Genomic DNA, 22,277 nt, shown 5'->3' with positions numbered 1-22,277 from the left:
AACAAAAACTTAATAAAGCAAAGCAGCATATAACAAAGCTTAATAAAAGTAATTAATTGGTAGACTAATCATGATTTCAAATCAGTATCAGTAAGTGCTCATAGCTGTTTATTCCATGTACTATATAACTAAACACTCACTTCCTATTTATTTCTAATTTTCTACTTTTTAAATTTTTCCCATGATTTTTACATATTAATGATAAAAATAATAATGAAAAATAACAGACTTATCACAGTAATCCAATTATCCTAATGCAGCTATTTCATATTTTCTCAGACCCCTTTTATTTTTTGACCATATAAATTAATAATTTCACTTTCTACTATAATGGTCTTGACATAATTTTTATATATTACATTAAATGGATATCTCTTGTAGCTAGTGTCATCATAGCTTTAATTTTAAGGACTAATTAAGTTGCTGTGCAATAATTTTACACTAGTCAGATATTCAGATTGTTCAAAACATTAGTCATTAAAATTAATATTAAAATAAATCTTGGAGCACCTGGATGGCTTGGCCAGTTCAGTGTCTGACTCATGATTTCAGCTCAGGTCATGATCTCAGCATCATAAGATTGAGCCCTGCACTGGGCTCTGCACTGGGCACGGAATCTGCCTAAGAGTCTCTCTCTCTCTCCCTTCCCTCAGTCCCTCCCCCCTGCTCATTCTCCCTCTTTCTTACTCAAGAAAAGAAAAAAAAAATCTCAATGCACAAAGTTGTATTTTCTTTTGATTGATTTATTTCCTCAGAATTAATTACAGAAATGAAATTATTGAGTGAAAAATATATTTCATGAATCATGTGATTCATGAAATATATTTATATTTCCTGATAATTCTTCATAAACTGCTTTTCTAAATTATCTTACAGATAATAATAATGTTAGGATGATGGGATTATGTGTTATTTCATTTTAATTTTAAATTTTCATTTATTTTGTCATAATTGAGAAATGTATTCAACAATCTCTCCTCTACTTTAGTTCTACTTTATGCAAGGTTTTATTGTTCTTGATTATTCTATACATCATTTCTGTACCACAAAAGTTTTTGATCAAATACATGTATATCATAGTCACCTTTTCTGGTTATTTAGATAAGTTAGAAACTGTCAAACAGGAAGAATATAGACATTATTAGAAATCATGGTTAAACAAAACATCTTATACTGCATGTACAAAAGAAAGAGAAGAATATGAGGCAAATTTGGCCTAGGTTTACAACTAAACAACTTCCAATATCTAGAAGCGCCCTTCCTTTCAACTCTCCCTGCTCCACCACTTCCAGGCCAGAGATCTGCTCAGGTGTGAATGTATTGTACTTGAAATAAATGCCATTTATTGCTGTATCTTGGGAAAGGGTTTAGGAAGTCATCTTGGTTGACTGTGAATATTTCACTTAACCATAAAAGTTAAGTTGGTTACCCAAAAACAACCAAAAATTTTCCACCAGAGGCATCCAACCTTTTATTTGTTTGTGAAATTAGTGTAAGGGCTTGGAGAAACAAGTCCAAAAACTACAGTCATAAAATCAAAGGATTTGTTGATTTGGATAGAGAAATCCTTGCTGCCAAATTCTTCTGAATATGCATAAGTATTCAACAAAACAAAATTATTAAAAAAAAAAAAAGACCTTCTAGGAACAAATCCAGATGGTCTCCAGTAGAAGTAAAAACAAAGAAACATGGAAATAAACAACAACAAAAGTAACTAAATCACAGACTCCCTAAGGAGAGATTATATCAATTTATATTATCTCCAGAAATGTATGATTATGCAAATTCCATGATAATCTTATGAAGATTAAATATAAAATATTTCACTCTATTATAAAAATGTATTAAAAGGTGATAGTTGAGTAGAAATACAGTGAGGTTTGCAAAGACTGAAACCCAGACTCAAATTACCTGAACCCCTTAATGAATTAAGATAATCTTCCCTACTTTAAAGTCCCACCAAAGGCTAAAATAAAGCTCTTCTTCAGGAAGATAAAATCATGTAGAGTCTTTCCAATTTTCTATACACTATATCTGACAATTATGTATGAAAATATATCACAGGCTCTTGTGTGTTAACTCACCATAAGATTCTGAAGGCATGGTGACCACATATCTATAATGTATAATGGAAATAAATGCAAGTAATAATACGTGTAGTTTCAAAAAATTGCTAATTGGGTTCTAACCAAATAATTTTAACAAATACCTTAGTTTAGTCAGTGCATATAGTTCCTCCTTAAATGAGTAATATAATAATAAAAATTATATAATACAAAAATCCAAGGAGTTGATCTTAATTATTTAAAAGAAAATTTATTAATGGAGTCCAATTTTAATTTCACTGAGTTGAAGAGACAGTTGTGCCAAGATTTTTTAAGGTTGCCCAATACCAAAAAGTAAAAAGAAAGATAAAAGGCCTATATAAATAGACATCATTGTGATGTCTCTGAATCCCAAGATGAATAGAAGATCCAAAAGTTTTCAAGGAAAAGAAACAAACAAAAAATACCTTCTACTGAAGAATTAGAATCGTACAGATAACTGCAACACTGGGTACATACAGTGAGGCAATGCCTTCAAAACTTTGAAATTCTATACACAGACAAGCTAGTCAAGTGCCAGGACCACATGAGAATAGCTTTAGGTAACAAAAATGCAAAAAAAAATCACTTGTAAATAAACCCTTTTCTGAGGAAATTACTTAAATTTGTAATCTAGGAAAGCTAGGGTAAGATCCAAGGCAGAGGAATACATAGCTACAAGAAATAATGAAACTTTCTAAAGATTTAAGTGAAAAGAATCCAAGCTATGTAACAGACTTAGAAAAGAATTAGTTTAAGTTAAACCAGGCTCTATTGGACCCATGACCCAGGTCCAACCCAGTGGACCCCATTGCCAGTCTGTCCCCCAAAGACTCAGGACCAGGCTCACCCCTATGGATCAAGTCACGAGGCGTGCCCCCAGTGCCATGCTGGCCCCCAGTGCCAATCAAGCTCAAGGCCCAAACTGTCAACAAGAATATCATATCTGTAAGCTGCCCTTTAGAAATGAAGGCAAGATCAAGACTTTCCCCGACAAACAAAAGCTTAGGGACTATATTACCACTAGACATACATCACAAGAAATGCTAAAAGGAATTCTTCAAGTTGAAAGAAAGGATGATATAGCAACAACATTAAATATATGAAAGTAGAAAACTCACTGTAAAGGTCAGAATATAGTCAAATCCAGAAGACTCTAATATCATAATGGTGACATGTAATCCACTTTCAATTCAAGAATAGAAGTTAAGAAACAAAATAATTAAAAATAATCATAGCTATAATAATTTGTTATTGAATGCTCAATATATAAAAGAGGTAAATTTTAGCATCAGTGACATACGTGGGAGAAGTTAAAGTGTAGAATTGTTGTATACAATCAAAGTTAAGTTGTTATCAGCTTAGTAAAGACTTATAAGATGTGTTTTAAGTAAGCTTCATGGTAACCACAAAGAAAAAATCTATAGTAAACAAAAGATGAAGAAATCAAAACATACAATTAAAAAAAATTATATTACAAAGAGATAATGAAAGGAACAAAGTAATTACAAAGTAGTCATGAAACAACTAACAAATGACAATAGTAAGTCCTTACTTATCAATAATTAAATGTAAATGGATTAAATTTTTCAAACAAAAGACACAAACTGGCTTACTGGATAGAAAATAAAATTCAACCAAATGCTACAGAGACTCACTTTATTTTTTATTTTTTTTAATAGAAGTATATTTGACACACAATGTTACATTAATTTCAGGTCTACAACATAGTGATTTGACAACTCTATACCTCATGCAATAATCACAAGTGTAGCTACCCTCTGTCACCATGTAATGCTGTTATAATACCATTAACTATATTCCTTATGCTGTTTCTTTCATCCCCATCACTTATTTATTCCAGTTATCTGAGATAAATCTTCTTTATCCATTCATCAGTTGATAGACACTTGGTCTGTTTCATAATTTAGCTATTGTAGATAATGCTGCTATAAACATCAGGGTGCATGTATTTTTTTTTTTTTTTTGAGCTAATGTTTTGCTTTCTTTAGGTAAATATCCAGTAGTAGAATTGCTGGATCATATGGTATTTCTATTTTTATCTTTTTGGGGAAACTCCATACTGTTTTCCACAGTGGTTGACCCACAAGAGACTCACTTTAAGGACACATATAGGCAGCAAGTGAAGGGATGGAAAAGGATATTCCATGGAAATGGTAACCAACACAGAACAGGGATGATTATACTTATATCAGACAAAATAAACTTTAAGTCAAAACTGTCACAAAAGACAAAGAAGATCATTATATAATGATAAAAACATCAATTCACCAAGTGGATATAACAGTTGTAAATATTTATACATGCAACATCACAACACCTAAATATGTAAAGCAAGTATTTACAGAACAGAAGGTAGAAATAGAAGCAATAAAATAATAGTAGGCAATTCAATATTCAGTATTCCACTTTTAACAAAGGAAAGGTCATCCAGACAGACATCAATATGGAAAGAGGATTTGAACAACATTCTAGACTAAATGATCTAAGAGATATACACAGAACATGTCATTCAATAGCAGTAGCAGAATGCATATTCTTCTCAAACACACAGGGAACATTCTGCAAGATAGAGCATATGCTAGGCCACAAAACAGATCTTAACAAATTTTCAAAAATTGGAAACATATCAAGTATGTTTTCAGATCACAATGGTATGAAACTAGAAATCAATAATGGATGGATAATTGGAAAAACTCACAAATATGTGGAAATTAAACAAAACACTCCTGAATAACCAATGAGTCAAAGAAGAAATTATAAAGGAAATCAATATATATATTTTTTAAAAAGCAAATATATCAAAACTTATAGATGCAGCAATAGCAATTCTGAGAGGAAAGTTTATAGTGATAAATACCTACATTAAGAAAAAATTAAAATTTCAAATGTTTTCAAAGAAGCTATACAAATGGCTGGCAGGTATATGAGAAGATACTCAACACTGCTACTCATTAGGGAAACATAAACCAAAACCACAATGAAATGCCGTATCAAACCTGTTAAGATGTCTATTATCAAAATGTTAATATGTAGAATCTAAAATAGTCCAACTCATAGAAGTAGAAAGTAGACTGGTGGTTCCTGGTGGTTGGGGAAATAGGGATATATTAGTCAAGAGGTACAAATTTTCTGTTATGCAGCATGAATAAGTTCTGGAGATCTAATGTACTGCATGGTGACCATAGTTAATAATACTGTATTGTATGCCTAAAATTTGCTAAGGAAGTAGATCTTAAATGTTCTCAACACAAAAAGAAAAAGTATGTGAGTTTGTGGATATGTTAATTAGCTTTATCATGATAATCATTTCACAAGGCATACATATAACAAAACATCACATGGTAGATCTTAAACATATGCTAGTTTAATTTGTCACTAATACCTTAATAAAGCTGGGGGATAAAAAGAAATTTTACTTATGATGTTTTTATCAAAAAATGAGTGTATTGCATTATTTTGAATGCATTATATGGGAATTATATTGATATGTCTGGAATTTTTGTGTTAAAATTTTCAAATAAAAAATGAACACCTGAGATTATGATGTACAAATAATAGACTATTTCTTTAATGATTTTATTAGCATTCTCCTTAGAAATTTTAATAGGACATATGTGAGCTGTAAGAAATGTATGCACCTATAAATAATTGTCCCAATAGCACAAAAAAGATAGAAGTAAGCTGCTATTTGCTGGTTAAAGATGTCACATAATCCAGTAGGCAGCAGCCTCCTCTTGGGAAATCTTGTGTTTGGTCCTTTAGATGTTATCCCACCATCGCCCATACACAGACACACTGAGAAAAAAGAGAACTGGATTGCTGGCTATTTAACATTTAAAAGAAGTAACATTTTTCTCAACTTAGTCTCTTGCATTTTAGGGATTTTTAAACACATCTCTAGTCCCCATTCAATGTGTGTAAGGTGCAATCAATTGAAATCTGTCTGACACTTCTACTAAAGTACCAAAAAGAAAAAAAAAAGAAGGGAAAGAGAATATAATTATGTTTAACAGCATTGCTTAACAAAGTTTGGCAAAAATTTTAAAAGTGCTATTTTTCAGAAGTCAGGGTTTTTTGTTGTTGTTGTTGTTGTTGTTGTTTTTCATGTGTAAGCTTTTCTTCTTTTGAATAGCAAAACTGTCATGAAATAAAGAAGTAGTCTATTTAGTTTTTCAAAGCCTTACCTAATCAATTAAAAAACTCTCTTGAAAGAAGAATCCCTAAAATTAGTTTAAAAGTTAAGAACACAAATATAATTTCATTTTGATTTATATTCACTCCTGATTCTTTTTTTTTTTTAATACTTTTTTCACTCCTGATTCTTCAGGCAGAACATCTTCCTCTCAAGTTTATTAAGAGCACCCATATTTTTCTTAAGTGGTTATTTTCTTGACTTTTTCTACTCCATTTATTTAGACGAAGAGCATGTCTTTGAAATTCAAATATCAGGCTATATTTGAGAGGAAAGAGTGTGCAGGGATAAATTTGAGAATCTGCAATTCTCATTTCATTCTGGCAGATAATTCTATTTTCAACTTAAAACAAGTAACGAGAATTTAGCAAAGAGGCAGAATGAAGAAATGGTAGAGCTGCCAAACTTGGTCCCAATTCAGGTCATCACTGTATGGATTCATTGTTTGGTGTGAAAATAATAGCCAAAACAGCAAGCATTCACTACTATGTAAGCACATAAACACGTAAAAACACATTCAAAAGCCAAAGAAGAATGACGTCCTGTTGCCATGGCTTAACTTCAGTAGTTATTAACATCAAGGATTGACTGAGTGAAGCATCTTAAGAGTTGAGAAGAGAGTGGTCAGGGACTGGGGTTAGTTAAGGTGTTGAAATCTCATAAGGTTGCTGATGGGGATATATTTGAATGTGGACTGAGTATATCTGCATCTTCACATGTATATCTGGGATGCACCTGAGATTTGTCTCTGTGCTTCCCATAATTTACTTCACAAGTCTTGATATTTCAGGCCATGAATCCAGTTTTAGTCCTGGGCTTCCTTTGTTTATCATTTTGGAGAAGTAAATTTAAGGAAAAATATGTAATAGAAATTATTTTGCCAAGATTTATTCCTTCAAGGTTTAGTCAAGAGAAAGCACAGTTTTATGATATAAAATGCTCAAAAATTTAAAAATGGGAAGTTTTCATAAAAGAAAAATTATAGTTATTCTTCTCATTTACCTTACTAATAGATCACCATCTTATTTAAGATGACAATAGACTTATCTAAATACCCACGTTTCAGTTTTAGTTCTGAAGGGGCTTTCAATGAGACATGAGCTGAAGTTATAGGTTAGTGTCTAGAATAGCTCTTCTTAGGCGGCCCACCGAATTTTGTTTTTGTTCTTGTCTTGTTATGCCCTCTTCCCTTTCTATTTTTTCTTCCTGAAACCTATAAAGGGTGGAACTAAAGTAGCAATACTTCAGACACCTTGAAGGTAGAAGCCACTGGCTAAGGGAGGAAAATTAGGAAGCCTGGGTCTTTGATGACAACAGAGCTGTCAGACTTCCTATCTCAATCTCATTTGGTCTATTTTATTTATTTATTATTTATTCGCTTGTTTGTTTACTTTTCTTTATTATTATTATTATTTTGTGTCATTTACATTTGGACCTTACCTAACTTCAGGAAATAATCGTGAGGATAACACAGGGCATAGCACTCTCTGCAACAAACTTTCTTTGGTAATTTCAACTACTAGTTTTCATTGGCTGTCTCCTATGAATCAGTCACTCCAAGTGCATGTTTCCTGCCAAGTCACACATCATGTATTCGTCAAATATTTATTGAGTCTGGCATTGGTTTAGGTGCTGGGGGTAGGAGCAGAAGAAAAAACTTTTCCCCTATCATCATGAATTAAACTGACAAAAGACAGATTGACAGGGAAAAAGGCATATGTTTCTTTATTTTAACTTTACATGCATGGAGGCTCCACAGAAAAGAAGTGAACCCCCCCACGACGTGGTAGACTTGGAAGTTTATATAATATTAGTGACAAAGGGCAATAAACCATGGACTAGACAAGGAAATGGGGACTTAGGCTCCCAGGAGGGGTAAATTGTGGGAGGGTAAATAATATGGGGAAACTAATGAAAAACAAGGGCCATTTTAGTAAGTGGTTTTGTTGCTGTTGCTGTTTGTTTTTGGTGAAGATTCATCTTGGTGCTGACTCTCCATCTTCTTCATGACCATAAAACTTCCCAGAGAAGGGATTTTTGGCAGTCTTCATTTCTCTGAAGTTTCTGCTTTTAATCATGTAAGGGAAACTGTGAGAAGGCTTCTTTCTGCGTCTGTTGATTCTCAATTACCTTCAGCTCAACTAACCCACATTGAAAAGTGCCATATGTTAGGGTTGCATATTCTGATCTCTTTCAGGATATATCACAATATAAAAACTAACGTGGCATATGCCCTTGTGGGACTTAAGATTAGTAATAATTTTGTCAATAGTCACAGAAATACATGAAAAATGATAACTGTGACACTTGCTAGGAAGGAGAGATACTCCTTACCACCCCATATTGTTAAATGAGTGGGGAGTACAGTGGAATGAGCCAGGAATGAAACAGCAGGTAGAGTTCTCTCAACATAAGGGGAAATTTATTTAGCAAAGAATAAATATTTTCCATTAAAAAAAAAGCTCCATATATCTCTTAAATAAAGATAATATAAAATAGGGGAGGAAGTAGAAAAAGAAATATATGAGATAGATCTGGTAATGTTAAGATTTGAGTGAAGATTATACTAGCAAAAGAAATAGCAGAAGCTTGGTGTTTTGTTTTTTTTTTTTAAGACTTTATTTATTTATTTGACAGAAAGAGACACAGCGAGAGAGGGAACACAAGCAGGGGGACTGGGAGAGGGAGAAGCAGGCTTCCCGTGGAGCAGGGAGCCCTATGTGGGACTTGATCCCAGGACCCTGGGATCATGACCTGAGCTCAAGGCAGACGCTTAACCGAGTCACCCAGGTGCACTGCCTGGTGTTTCTGAGAAAGAAAAAAAAAATATTGTGGCAGGAGTTTGAATTTTAGATTTTATTTTACGTTTAATAGAAATCTGTCAGAATGTTGTTGGTTACAGATTTATTTGGGGTGAACAAACATATTTTTAAGTATGTTTAATAAATACAAGGGCATTTAGAAGATGGAATGATCAGATCTAGTTGGGTAGGGAAAAAATATGTACCATTATAGATTCTTCTTTAAAGTAGACTATGTTTGGTTTTCAAGGAGACAAATGTTCTATTCATTCTTTAAAATCTACCTGAAATATCCTTTCCTTTTTAAAGCTACTTTTATTTTATCCTCTTTGTGCTTTCTGCCTTGTTGAAAAAGTTTCTTCTCCTAGAGCCCCAAGGTTCTTTGTGTGACTCTTTAGTGTCCTCTTAGGTTACAGTTGCCCTCTCTGAGTTTCAGATACTCTAAAAATTCTCCATTACAACACTTTTCACATAGGGGTTCGGAGCACAAATTCTGTCCAGACTTCCTGGTTTGAATCTATGCTCTTCTACATGCTATGCAAATTGGACAAATTATTTCTATATGCTCTAATTTTCTCATGTGTGAAAGGGGAATAACAATAATACCCATAAGGTTGTTAGAACTAAATGAGGTGATATATGTAAGTAGCATAAAGCAGTGTCTGACAAATAAATATGACAAAAATAAAGAGTAGTTCTTTCTCTTATGATTACTGGTATATTAAATATTGGAAACAGCATCCATTCAACTGATTTGCTTGGTTAAACAAAACTCCCCTTGTAAAATATACTAAGTGATGCTCACAAAGACATCTACTCTGTAGTTTATCACTTAAACACAGGATACTTTTATGAGTGAATGGCTGTGCTATTAATAATTATAACGAGACCACAGTTAATAAACAGAGGTATATTAACGCTATGACCAGGACATTCTATTAAAAACCCATCACTCTGCACACATTGACTTTTAATTAATATCCCTACAAATATTTACTTAAAATTTTAACTACTGCTATCTATTCTACAGGCTTGGATTACAGCATTCACTTTGCAACTTTTAAAACATTCTTTTAATTGTAATCAGAATGCTGTTTCAAAAATGTACACTTGATAATATTTCTCCATGTTTAAATACTTCAGTAGTTTCTCTTTTATTCAGATTCTTCACCATGACCCTTATGGCCTGGTGTATGGTGTGCAGTTCATGATCAATATTGTCTTAGACTGCTTTCTATCATGGTTTTCATCATCATCATCATCACTCATTTTCCATGTACCAAGTCTTGTGCTGAGAATTTTATGTGAAATTTCCTTTTTAATCCTGACAAAATGTCACGAGGTATTTTTATTATCCCTATTTATGAAATGGAGACACTGAGATGAAGAGAGTTTGGACTATTTGCCTAGTATACAACCTGTGACAGATAGAGTCAGATTTCAAAGTTTGATAATCTGGTACCAGAGACCTTGACGTTGAATCTTAGCTTATATCGCCTCCCCTGATATGTTGATTAAAAGGAAGATAAGCAATTGTATGACTTCATAAATGCCTCTTCCTGTCTTCCTCCTATTACATCTCAGACTCATTTCCTGGCATTCCCCTGCATCACACTAAACAATCTAGCCATTCTAATCTGACTTTTCTGTGCATGGAGTGCTTATTCTGCCTGTGGGCTTTCATACACGCCAGACCCTCTTCCTGGAGCATTGTTCCTATTCCAGTTTACCTCGATATCTCATCTTCTGTGAAGTGATGGATTCAAAGACACTCATTCTATTATTCTTTTCATCATTTGTCCACTTTTCTTGGGTGCCCCATTCTCTTCTTGCAGTCATGGTATTGATCATATTCTATTTTATATGTCAATTTACATGTCTCAGTCTCCCACTAGATTGTAGGTACTCTGAAGGCAAGTGCAATGTCTGTCTTCTCCACCACTGAATTACTAGTGTGCTGGCCCATAAAAGACACTTGAGATTGTGAAAGAAAAATTGTACCAGATGGTGTTATATAGTCAAGGAAGACTTAATTCAAGATTATTACCTAGGTAGGGGAGGAGTATTGAACTTAACTCTGCTGAAATAAAAAATGGGAGATTTTTAAGAGCTGAGAAGACTAGTGGAAAAAACACTGCAAGATGTTGGGGGGAGGTTGATAAATGTGATTAGGCCGTCTGTGTTTGTTAATAGTGCTTATCGAAGTTAAGCTCCTACTCTCACATAGAAACTCAGAGATAGAGGCACTATCTTCTAATGAATACATACATCTCAAAGGGATGGCTTCCAAAGTCCTGGAGAAAGACAATCTGGGTTGTAAAACTGACAAGAGGTTGGAGAAAATTTACATCTCAAAGAGGCAGAAAAAATAATTTACAATTGCAAGTTTAAATGTTCTAAGAAAGGAGAGGTCAAGGGCCTAGAGTGAGGGAAAAAAACCTTCCTAAAGTTTAGTCAAGCTGAGAGGAATTATAAGGCCATCTTAGTCAAGAACTATTTGTTGAATTAATGAATAATTAACCAGAAATTTTTTTATTATTATGTTATGTTAATCACCATACATCACATCGTTAGTTTTCAATGTAGTGTTCCATGATTCATTGGAATGATTCATGATTCATCCATCATTCATTTGCCTATAACACCCAATGCTCCATTCAGTACGTGCCCTCTTTAATACCCATCACCGGGCTAACACATCCCCCCACCGTCCTCCCCTCTGGAACCCTCAGTTTGTTTCTCAGAGTTCATAGTCTCTCATGGTTTGTCTCCCCTCTGATTTCCCCCCCTTCATTCTTCACTTCCTGCTGTCTTCTTCTTCTTCTTTTTTTTTTTTTTTAACATATAATGCATTATTTTTTTTCAGAGGTACAGGTCTGTGATTCAACAGTCTTACACAATTCACAGCGATTAACCAGAAAAACTGAACACTCCATTATACAGTAAAACACTCTTGACATGTAGTGATTAAGGACTATTACATGACTTTGTATTTATATAATTTAAATAAAGTGTTCAACAATACACACATGATGGGGCGCCCGGGTGGCTCAGTTGGTTAAGCGACTGCCTTCGGCTCAGGTCATGATCCTGGAGTCCCGGGATCGAGTCCCGCGTCGGGCTCCCTGCTCGGCAGGGAGTCTGCTTCTCCCTCTGACCCTCCCCCCTCTCATGTGCTTGCTCTCTCTCTCAAATAAATAAATAAAATCTTTAAAAAAAAAAAAACAATACACACATGACATTTGGCTTTTTTAATATCTAAACTAATTGTTCTAATTACTTTTCATAGTTTTTTCTAACTCATAAAAAATGAACTAACATTATTATAATATGGTACTTCACAAGTAAAGTTTAATGTTTTAATTGAACATTTTAGTTCTCCATTTACTGAAACTTCTAAGAAATTACTGGTAACGTTAAAGTACATTGTAAATAAATAACAGTATAAACACAGTAGCTAGATAGAGCAGAAATAATAATTTTATTGCCTGCTAACTGAAGTTCTTGCATATTTTATTTTTATTTATTTTATTTTATTTTTTTAAGATTTTATTTATTTATTTGACAGCGAGAGAGACAGCGAGAGAGGGAACACAAGCAGGGTGAGTGGGAGAGGGAGAAGCAGGCTTCCCGCGGAGCTGGGAGCCTGATGCGGGGCTCGATCCCAGGACCCTGGGATGATGACCCGAGCCGAAGGCAGACGCTTAATGACTGAGCCCCAGGTCTTGCATATTTTAAATAGTGTTTAATGTTGCTTAAGTTATTGTGGTTGTAAAGGACATACATCCAATTTAATTAAACCTGTGCAATTTCAAAGAAGGTAAATTTAGTAGCTATATTTATATTCTCCAAAGTGTCATTGGATATGGTATGATGTTTTCAAAGTATATTTGCTTTCATTTTTATACATTTAGAATACTATGAATCACCTCATATACAGGACAACAGTTAAGTTAGCTAAATCTATCATATTGTACATTCTTTAAACTATGTTTTTGTTTTTTGTTTTTTTCTTTCCAGCATCATCCTATTCTCTCTCAAATTCAGGTACCCAACCATTGTGCGTGTTTATGAAGGTTAATCCTAAACCTGAATTTCATTCACTGACCATAGGCATAGTTGAGTTTCTACAGTTCATTGGGCAGAAATTTTGCAAAGATATGGGGGGAAGAGTAGGGGCAAACATTATCTACATTTGAAAAGACCAAATTTACAAATCAGTACTCTTTAATTCAATTTTTTTTCTCCTTGACTAACTGGGGGTTTATTTGTATGCATTCTAAGTGGCAGTGCCATGGGAAACTAAGATTTTTCTCATTTTGGTTTAACACAGATTCACCCAGAAAGCACAACCCTGATTTTGCCTGAGAAGGACTTCCAATAGAACCTGAAATGTGAGTACTGTTTATTTGTGCTATTGAATTCTATGCTATATAACTGACTCAGTGATATGACATGGCACTTATTAAGATATGTAATGAAAGTCTTGATTAAGTGTAATTATAGACTAGAAGAAGTGCAGAAAGTGAAAAGTGATGTCTGTTTTATTGTTCCCTTTAAAATAATTTTCATAGTTAATGCTTAACTTCAAAGAAGACAATACATTTCTGCTATTCACTGACATTCAGTTTAAAGGATATAGTTTGTATAGTTTTGTTATTCCAATGTATCTGTGGTTGATAAGATATGTAAATAAGGTCTTACAAATACATATCTTTTGTGTTATTCTGAACATAATTTATTTTTCATCTTTTCTATGATCAACATCCCTATGTGCTTAGAGCATATATTTGGCACTCAGTTTTCCTGTTTTTTTTCAAATGGAATCCATTGTCTGCTAAAGGTAAAAGCTTGTTGGGGCTTTCTTCCCTGTTCTCTCATAGATCTTTCAGCTACTTACTAGTTGTTGGCATCTTTTCTCCCTGTTTGGCCTCTGATAAGTTGCCTTTAATAACCTGTTGTTTGTTCTTGAACTTTGCCATGGCTGCAACTCTGGGGTATCAGAACTGTCAAAAATAAAAGTGAAAGAGCAAGAGGCACCGAGCGTATGAAAGTTAGAGAAGACATAAGGCCTGGTATTGATTGATGAATTTCCCACTGCAGATAGTTTTCACTTTATCCCATTTGCTGTCACAGTACACAGTACCTGAAATAATAAGGAGATTTTTTTTTTCCCTCAATAATGGACGATGGGGGCTGTTTGCTTTGTGAGAATCTGCCACGGCCACATGCCCTGTGGCTTTATCTTTGAAAGTGAGGGTGAAACAAGCTTGCCTGGCTGCAGATAAGCGACTTAGAAGGAATCCTATTCAGATGTACCTGTCACTAATTTATCTGGAGGTTTTGTGATTCATACATACTGTTCTGTGTGCGATGGAGCATTAAATTGCTTTCCTCTGGGAGCAGGTCACATTCAGGGGTCATCAGACCTATGCTGTGGGATGGTGCATGCTTGATTCATATAGCTTCTTGCTACTGAATTTTTATCTATTAGAAAGCTGGTAATTTGAACATATGTTAGATGATCTCTTGTAACATTTCAACAGCAAATGGATTGACAAAAATTTAACTATTAATATGCAAGTGTTTGTAAAAAAAATTAATCATCCTTTCTGTTAGCACAGTCATTTATTCTGATGATTAAGTAGTTTAAATATGTTTCCCAATAATGGCCTAACTCTTGATTAATGTATTTCCATGGCTTCTTTATTTATTTAAACAAACAGATATGTACTTAAGTGCATTAATTTTACTGAAAAAAAAAAAAGCAGATCGCAGATCTGATTTTAATCAGGTCTCACCAAAGAAAAAGCTTTAGAAAATAAAGATTTTTTTCCCATTTACAATATAGTTTTCTGCTGTGGAAATTCCACTTTATTACCCCATATGTATTTTGAGAGAAAATGACATACCTTGGAAAATGAGACAGATACTAGTTCAAATTTGAAAAGGACATGCAAGATTTCAGACTCTGCTAAACTAGCTTAAATATCATTTTTTTAAAGGTCTTTTTAAGCATCCAACCTAGCCATCACCTCTTACAGAGTTCTTTTTACTTCGTGGCATTTACCATAATTTTTAAGTATTTTATTTATATTTTAACCTTTTTTTTTTTAAGATTTTATTTATTTATTTATTTGAGAGAGAGAGAATGAGAGACAGAGAGCATGAGAAGGAGGAAGGTCAGAGGGAGAAGCAGACTCCCTGCTGAGCAGGGAGCCCGATGCGGGACTCGATCCCGGGACTCCAGGATCATAACCTGAGCCGAAGGCAGTCGCTTAACCAACTGAGCCACCCAGGCGCCCTATTTTATTTATATTTTATAAAAAATAAAACTAAATATAGAAAGAAGAGAGAAAAATATTTACTTGTTTATTTTTGTGTCTCTTACAAAACTTAAGCACAATATTTAGTGCTCAGCATAGTGCCTGGAATATAATAAATAGTATAATTTGTTGAGCGAGTAAGGTTGGATAATGAAAACCAAATCATTCTATAAATAGGAACATAAGAAATGTAATGTATATGTCAAATACATAGTACCAAATATTATATACTCACCAGTTTATTTAACAAAATAATTACAAATACACATTGTATACAAATAGAGAAATCAGCAAGCTTCAGGCTTCACTAGTTCCCTCACTACACAACTAAAGCCTACCAAAACTTATTACATATTAAGTGCCATGACACACATAACTAGTATTGTCTAAGAGTAGTTATGAAATTTTCTGTGGATATCTTTTTGAATAGTTTAAAGAAAAACAATAAAAATTCATGGTTATTAAAAACCCATTTATTTTACAATCATTTATTGAGATGACTGTATATGTATGAAACTGCAAAAGTCTATAGATTTACTATTATAAATTGTTAACTCTCATTTCATAAAATCAATATATAGTAAGGAAATTCAATATACACTTTCAAAATACAGTAGAGCTTTATCTATAAAGAGAAGCTGAAATGGAGCTGACACAAGCTTTGAAGAAAGCTGAAGGAACTCTTGGCACAGGGAATGGCCATAAGAAAGGCATGAAGAAAGTATTAGTAAGAATTAGTTGCTTATCACTTATCTTCCTAAATATAGGCGGATGTATTAGGTTACATTTGGCTATGAATAGACATTTTATTTAAAAGTAGATTAGAACAAGATTGTGGAAGATTTAACACTAGTTTAAGGAATTTGGGATTCTGTTGGCATGTAGCTATGTCCCCTGAACATGTCTAATCTCTTCTTCTTTAGAAGCATAGAAAATAAGAATGTGGTTATTTTGAATGGCAGTCCAAACAGAAAAATCTGGTTGTAGGTACTACAGGATTTTCCTTTGGTATGTGCTATATATATACATGCACATATATGTAACCCCAGATGTATGTCTGTAGTTTGCATGTGTGTAGGTGTACGCACTCCACTTAGTCTGGCTTCACTTTACAAAATAAATTAGAGGAGGAATCATTATCAATATGTATAGAAACTGCTAATGACTTTGACAAATACTAGATAAACTAATAAAGCAGGAAGCCTGAAATAAAATATCAGTAACAGAGGGCTTATCTCTGAGAGACACACTTGAGGAAATACTCATAAGGATGATGGCTCATAAAATGCAAAAAAGAAGTCAAATATTTAATTAGACTTTGATGAGCAAAAGAGCCAGTTACCTATAATCTGTTAACTTCCTGAAACATGTTCTTTATACCATACACAGTGAAACATGTAAATAGAAATTTTGTGATCATTTATTTTTTGATAACTGATAATAATCTCTTTGAAATTATCAAAGAAATTTGGAAAATATTATGCCAAATACCTTTTCTTAAAGAATGAGAAAGTACATTAGCCTATTTTTTAAATTTTAATTTTTTAATTTTAATTTTAATTTTTTAATTAAAATATAATGTATTATTTGTTTCAGGTGTACAGGTCTGTGATTCGTCAGTCTTACACAATTCACAGCGCTCACCATAGCACATACCCTCCCCAGTGTCCATCACCCAGATTAGCCTATTAAAAGTCCAAAGAATTCATAAACTAACAGTTGGTGTTTAACCCAGTATTTCCAAACTAATTTAATCAGGTTACCTTTATTTCAGAGTCATGATCTTACCATGATCCCATGTTGCCTAGATCTAGATTTAGAATATCATTCTCTGAAAGCATTTATAGTAGGAGAAGTAAATGCAAACTGTTATTGTTTGGTGTTTTATGTATTATTTAAGAATCTTGGTGTATTTCAAGATTCCAAAGTCATTCTCCTATATTTCCATCTAGAATCTTTTTGCTTCTAGCTTTACATTTAATTCTATGAACCAGCTAATTAATTTTTGTGTATTGAAAAAAGTAGGGATCAAGAATCATTTTTAGCTCAGACCTTGTTCCAAAATTCATTGAAAGTATTTGTGAAAGCTTTTTGCTCTTCTATTCATCTATTTATGTATTATTAAATACTTGAAGTATGCTATTGATATTTGTCTGTTATTATAGATTAAGAGCAAGTTTTGAAATACGTTAGTGTAACTCTACCGAACGTATTCTTTTTCAAGATTATTTTGACTATTCTAGATCATTTTCCATTTCAACTTAGAATCAGCTAATATTCTTATGATATTTTGATTGAACTTGTACTAAAGCTAACAAATGAAGAAGAATTAACATCCTAAAAATATTGAGTCTTCTCCTTTATGAAGATGGCATAGCTCTTTTTATTTAGGCCTTATTACTTTCTGAAGCAATTCGTAGTTTCCATAATAGAGATCCCCCACATATTTTGTTGGATTTATTCCTAATTAATGTTTATTGATGCTGCTATTAATGTTAACATTTTAAATTTTTCATTTTCCATTTTAGTGTATAGAAATAAAATCAATTTTTATACTGACCTTTTATCCTATGGGCTTGCTAAATTCATTTATTACTCCACGTATCTTTTTATACATTCCATAGGTTTTCTTATATATACTATTATCTGATATTAAAATTGTCTTGCCAACATTTGCATTTTTATTCCTCTTGTCCAATTTCATTGGCTAGAGCTTCCATTACAATATTGAATAGAAATGGTGAGAATTGGGGCTCCTGGGTGGCTCAGTCTGTTAATCATCTGACTCTTGATTTCTGCTCAGGTGATTGTTGCAGGGTCCTGGGATCAAGCCCCACATTACACTCCATGTTCAATGGGGAATCGGCTTGAGAATTTTCTCCCCCTCCCACTGTCCTGCCCCCCCCATCATGTGCGTGTGTGCTCTCTCTCTCTCTCAAACAAATAAATAAATCTTCTTTAAAACATGGCAAGAATGGATTCTGTCATCATATTGTCAATGTCAGGAGACACATTCAGTGTTTCTCTCCAAGTATTTTAATTTTCATGTATACTCTTAATGGGATTCAGAAGGTTCTACTCTAGTCCCTGGTTTTTAAAAATGAGTACTAGATTTAAAATATTTTTTCTGCATCTTTTGAGATGATCTTATTTCTCCTTTCTACATTTTATCTATATCAAATTGCATTAATTTCTGAATTCCAAACCAAACTTGCATTGCTGGAATATATTCCAATTTGTCATCATGTAGCATCTATCATATACGTAACCTGATTTGTTTTGCCAATATTATGTTAAAGATCTTTGTGTTTATGTTTGTGAGAAATATTGTGCTGTATTTTTCTTTCCTTTCAGGTCTTTATCTCATTTGGTATAAAGACATAAAATGAGATTGGAAGTGTTTTTTTCTTCGATTTCCTAAGTTTGTATATTATTTCTTCTTCAAATAATTGATAGGATTCACTAGAATAGCTACTTGAATTTTCTTTGTGGAAAACTTTTGAATTGTAAATATAATTTTCTTGGGCGCCTGGGTGGCTCAGTTGGTTAAGCGACTGCCTTCAGCTCAGGTCATGATCCCAGGGTCCTGGGATCGAGTCCCACATCGGGCTCCCTGCTCTGTGGGAAGCCTGTTTCTCCTTCTCCCACTCCCCCTGCTTGTGTTCCCTCTCTCGCTGTGTCTCTCTCTGTCAAATAAATAAAATCTTAAAAAAATAAATAAATAAATAAATAAATAATAAATATAATTTTCTTAATGGATAAAGGGATGTTCAGATTTTCTTTATTTCCCTCTGTCAGTTATGACAGTTCCTGTCTTTTGGAAAATTTGTCTAATGTTTCTCAATTATTGCATCTATTTACATAAAACTATTCATAAAGTACTATTATGAAACTTTACTGTGGGTTGGATCTGTAGTATTGTTCACTTCGTTTCTAATAATGGTATTTTGAATTTACCCTCTTTGTCTTGAAACTGGCTAAGGATATATTAGTTTTATTAATCTTGTCAAAGAAAGCAGTTTTGACTTGCTGATTTTTAAAATATTTTTCTTCATTTTCAAATTTATTGGTATCTGCTCCTATCTCTGATTTTCTTTTCTTCTACTCTTTTTGAATTCTATATTGATTTATTTTCTAACTTCTAAACATAGAAAATTAGGTCATTATTTTTATACTTCACTCCTTTCTGATAGAGTAATTTAACCACTTTTTTTTCTATGCACCACTTAAACTGTGTTCCACGGGTTTTGGGCATGATCTGCTTTCATTAACACACAGTCTGAAATGGTCTCTAGATGAATTTTTGAGTCCTTCTTTGAACCATAGATTATTTACAAATTTAATGTTTAATCTCTTATTATGTAGAGAATTTCTGTCTTTTCAAATCAATTTTTATAAATAGCTTTGTGGCAAAATAGTATACTGTACATTATTTGTCTGAACTTTACTGGGAGTTATCCTGTAGCCTATGGTATAATGAATGCTCTCTGTACCTCTAAAAATAATGTATCTTAGAATTTGGGGAATAGCACTTTATATGTGTCCATTAGTTTAAATGAATTGATAATTTAGCTCATTGATTTTTTTTTTTTGTATTCTTGCTCTCAATTACCAAAGCAGTACTAAACTCTCCATACCAAAGGGTGGATTTGAGATTTATTTCTTCAATTCTGTCAATTTTTGTCTCCTGTATTTCTAAACTCTGCTCTTAGGTACATATATAACGATTTGTTATATCTTCTTGACGGAATGACCCCTTTTATCACTGTGAAATAATATTCTTGATATCTGATGATACTCTTTGTCTTAATCTCTACTTTGCTGGCCTACAATTTTTTATCCTATTAAGTAAATACTAAATAATCATGGCATTAACTGAAATAATTAGTATTATAATAAATAAAAGTATAAATTAGTATATTTAGTAAAATGTTTCCCAATGTGTGATTCAATAATTTTTAATACTCACCCTTAGTAATTGAATAAAAAATGCTGTTCACACATTTATTTTATGTGAAAAGGCCTTGGAAAACTTACACGATGAAAATTAAATCATGATGTGCATATAATATTTAAATGAGAGACTTTAAGACCTGGGTAAATAATTAAAACCCCAGTATGGTAATTTGAAGTTAATAGGGACATTAGTGGTCAATGTTCCACTTTATACATGGAAAAATTAATACTGTGAGAAGCTGAAAACTAGTCCCAAATCACAAATGTTGCTGAGGTCTAGAATACCAATGTTCTTTGTTCTACAAGTTACTGATACTCATGAATAAGGCCCTTGTGGAGATATCCAAAACTTAAAGAAAAAAATAAAGGTATCAAAATTTTAAAGATGATAAGAACATGAAAAAATCAATGTCATAATATTCTTAACCAAGTGCCTTAATCTTTTTTTTTTTAAAAAGATTTTATTTATTTATTTGAGACAGAGAGAATGAAAGAGACAGAGAGCACATGAGAGGGAGGAGGGTCAGAGGGAGGAGCAGACTCCCTGCAGAGCAGGGAGCCCGATGCGGGACTCGATCCCGGGACTCCAGGATCATGACCTGAGCCGAAGGCAGTCGCTTAACCAACTGAGCCACCCAGGCACCCCAAGTGCCTTAATCTTTATCCATCATTTTTCTCAGCTACAAAAATGATCATAATTCATAATGGTAAAAATACATCTTTGTGTTTCCTTCTAGCTTGGGGAAAAAAACAAAAGACTGTGGTTCCAATTTCAGTGTCACTGCCCCACAAATAAAATATTCTCAAGAGTAAATGACTGTGTTTACCTGTATAATGGAAAGGTGAGAAGAGAATAGCCTGAGTAAATACCATTCGTGCTAAAATAAATGCCAAAATATTCTTTGGGGAGAATAGTCTTACTTCTATGGTTACATACAGAGAAGGAAAAACAACCGTTTTAGTTCACGTTTCTATTCTTACATGTGTACTCCTGATATGATTATACTTATTTTGAGTATAAGATAAGTACCTTAGAGAATGACTCCCATGCCCTTTAATAATTTTAAAAGTACATGTTAAAATGTCCATTATATTACTTGTTTTAAAGGGACTAGTGACGGGTTAATTAATCATGAATGCATAGACAAAGAAATGCCAGGGACAGTTTCTTGGCAGAAAACAATTAGGTTGAAATGCCCTTTTTAGCAGTGCATTAAGAATATGGCAGTTAAGGTACAGTTAAGCACTTTGGAAATAGGTGCTCTTAGTCATTTATTTTTCCTAACAGTAAGTAACAGAGACAAAGCACATAGTACCTGAGTGTAAATATGATTTTCAACCTGAGTTTCAATATGAACACCAAGACATTTTTAAAAATTCTATTTGCTGCTAATTCTTTTTGTTGACTGTATGTTTCATGATGATAAATTTAAAGCACTGGGAGATGATCACTGGAATAAAAGGTCATAGCAGTTTGTTAAAGAAGCTTTGCCAAGTCTCTATCCTCAGTACCTTAATAGAATGCAAGAATCAACTCACGTTCTCAGTATTTTTTTTCTAACTCCATAATGTATCTTAGGATCACTTCCACAGAAAGTAAAATAGAGTTTCCTTTGATATTTGTTTGTCATGTTTCCTTCATGAATTGTGTAAGTTTCTTCCATCTAGACTACATATATTATAAATATTATTCTCTCCTAAACAAAACTGAAAACAGTGCTTAGCAGGTCAAGTAGTAAATTCGTCCATTTAAATCTTGTTTATACTTCTTTTTTTTTCTTTATAAGGAATTTATTTTAATAACACTGCTAAAGTTACCAGAAATGTAAAGGGCAATCAAAATTTCTTATATACAACTCAAGGAAGGCAGTTTTGTATAAGTCAGGTTTGAGAA

The 22,277-nt window shown here is 33.1% G+C and overlaps 1 long non-coding RNA gene across 1 annotated transcript in view; it reads left to right on the top strand.

Annotated features, from left to right (window-relative positions):
* The window catches only part of LOC115937636 (uncharacterized), a 575,287-nt gene that overhangs the window by 360,803 nt on the left and 192,207 nt on the right, over positions 1 to 22,277 (top strand). The window contains exon 3 of the long non-coding RNA XR_014145122.1: positions 13,435 to 13,495. This is a non-coding gene — a long non-coding RNA (uncharacterized LOC115937636). The remainder of the gene's footprint in view (positions 1 to 13,434; positions 13,496 to 22,277) is intronic.

Source organism: Leptonychotes weddellii, chromosome 5, assembly GCF_054177405.1.
Source record: "Leptonychotes weddellii isolate Sample4059 chromosome 5, ASM5417740v2, whole genome shotgun sequence".
Classification (NCBI taxonomy): domain Eukaryota; kingdom Metazoa; phylum Chordata; class Mammalia; order Carnivora; family Phocidae; genus Leptonychotes; species Leptonychotes weddellii.
The sequence above is the reverse complement of the archived record's forward strand: the minus strand, read 5'-3'. Positions and strand labels throughout refer to the sequence as shown.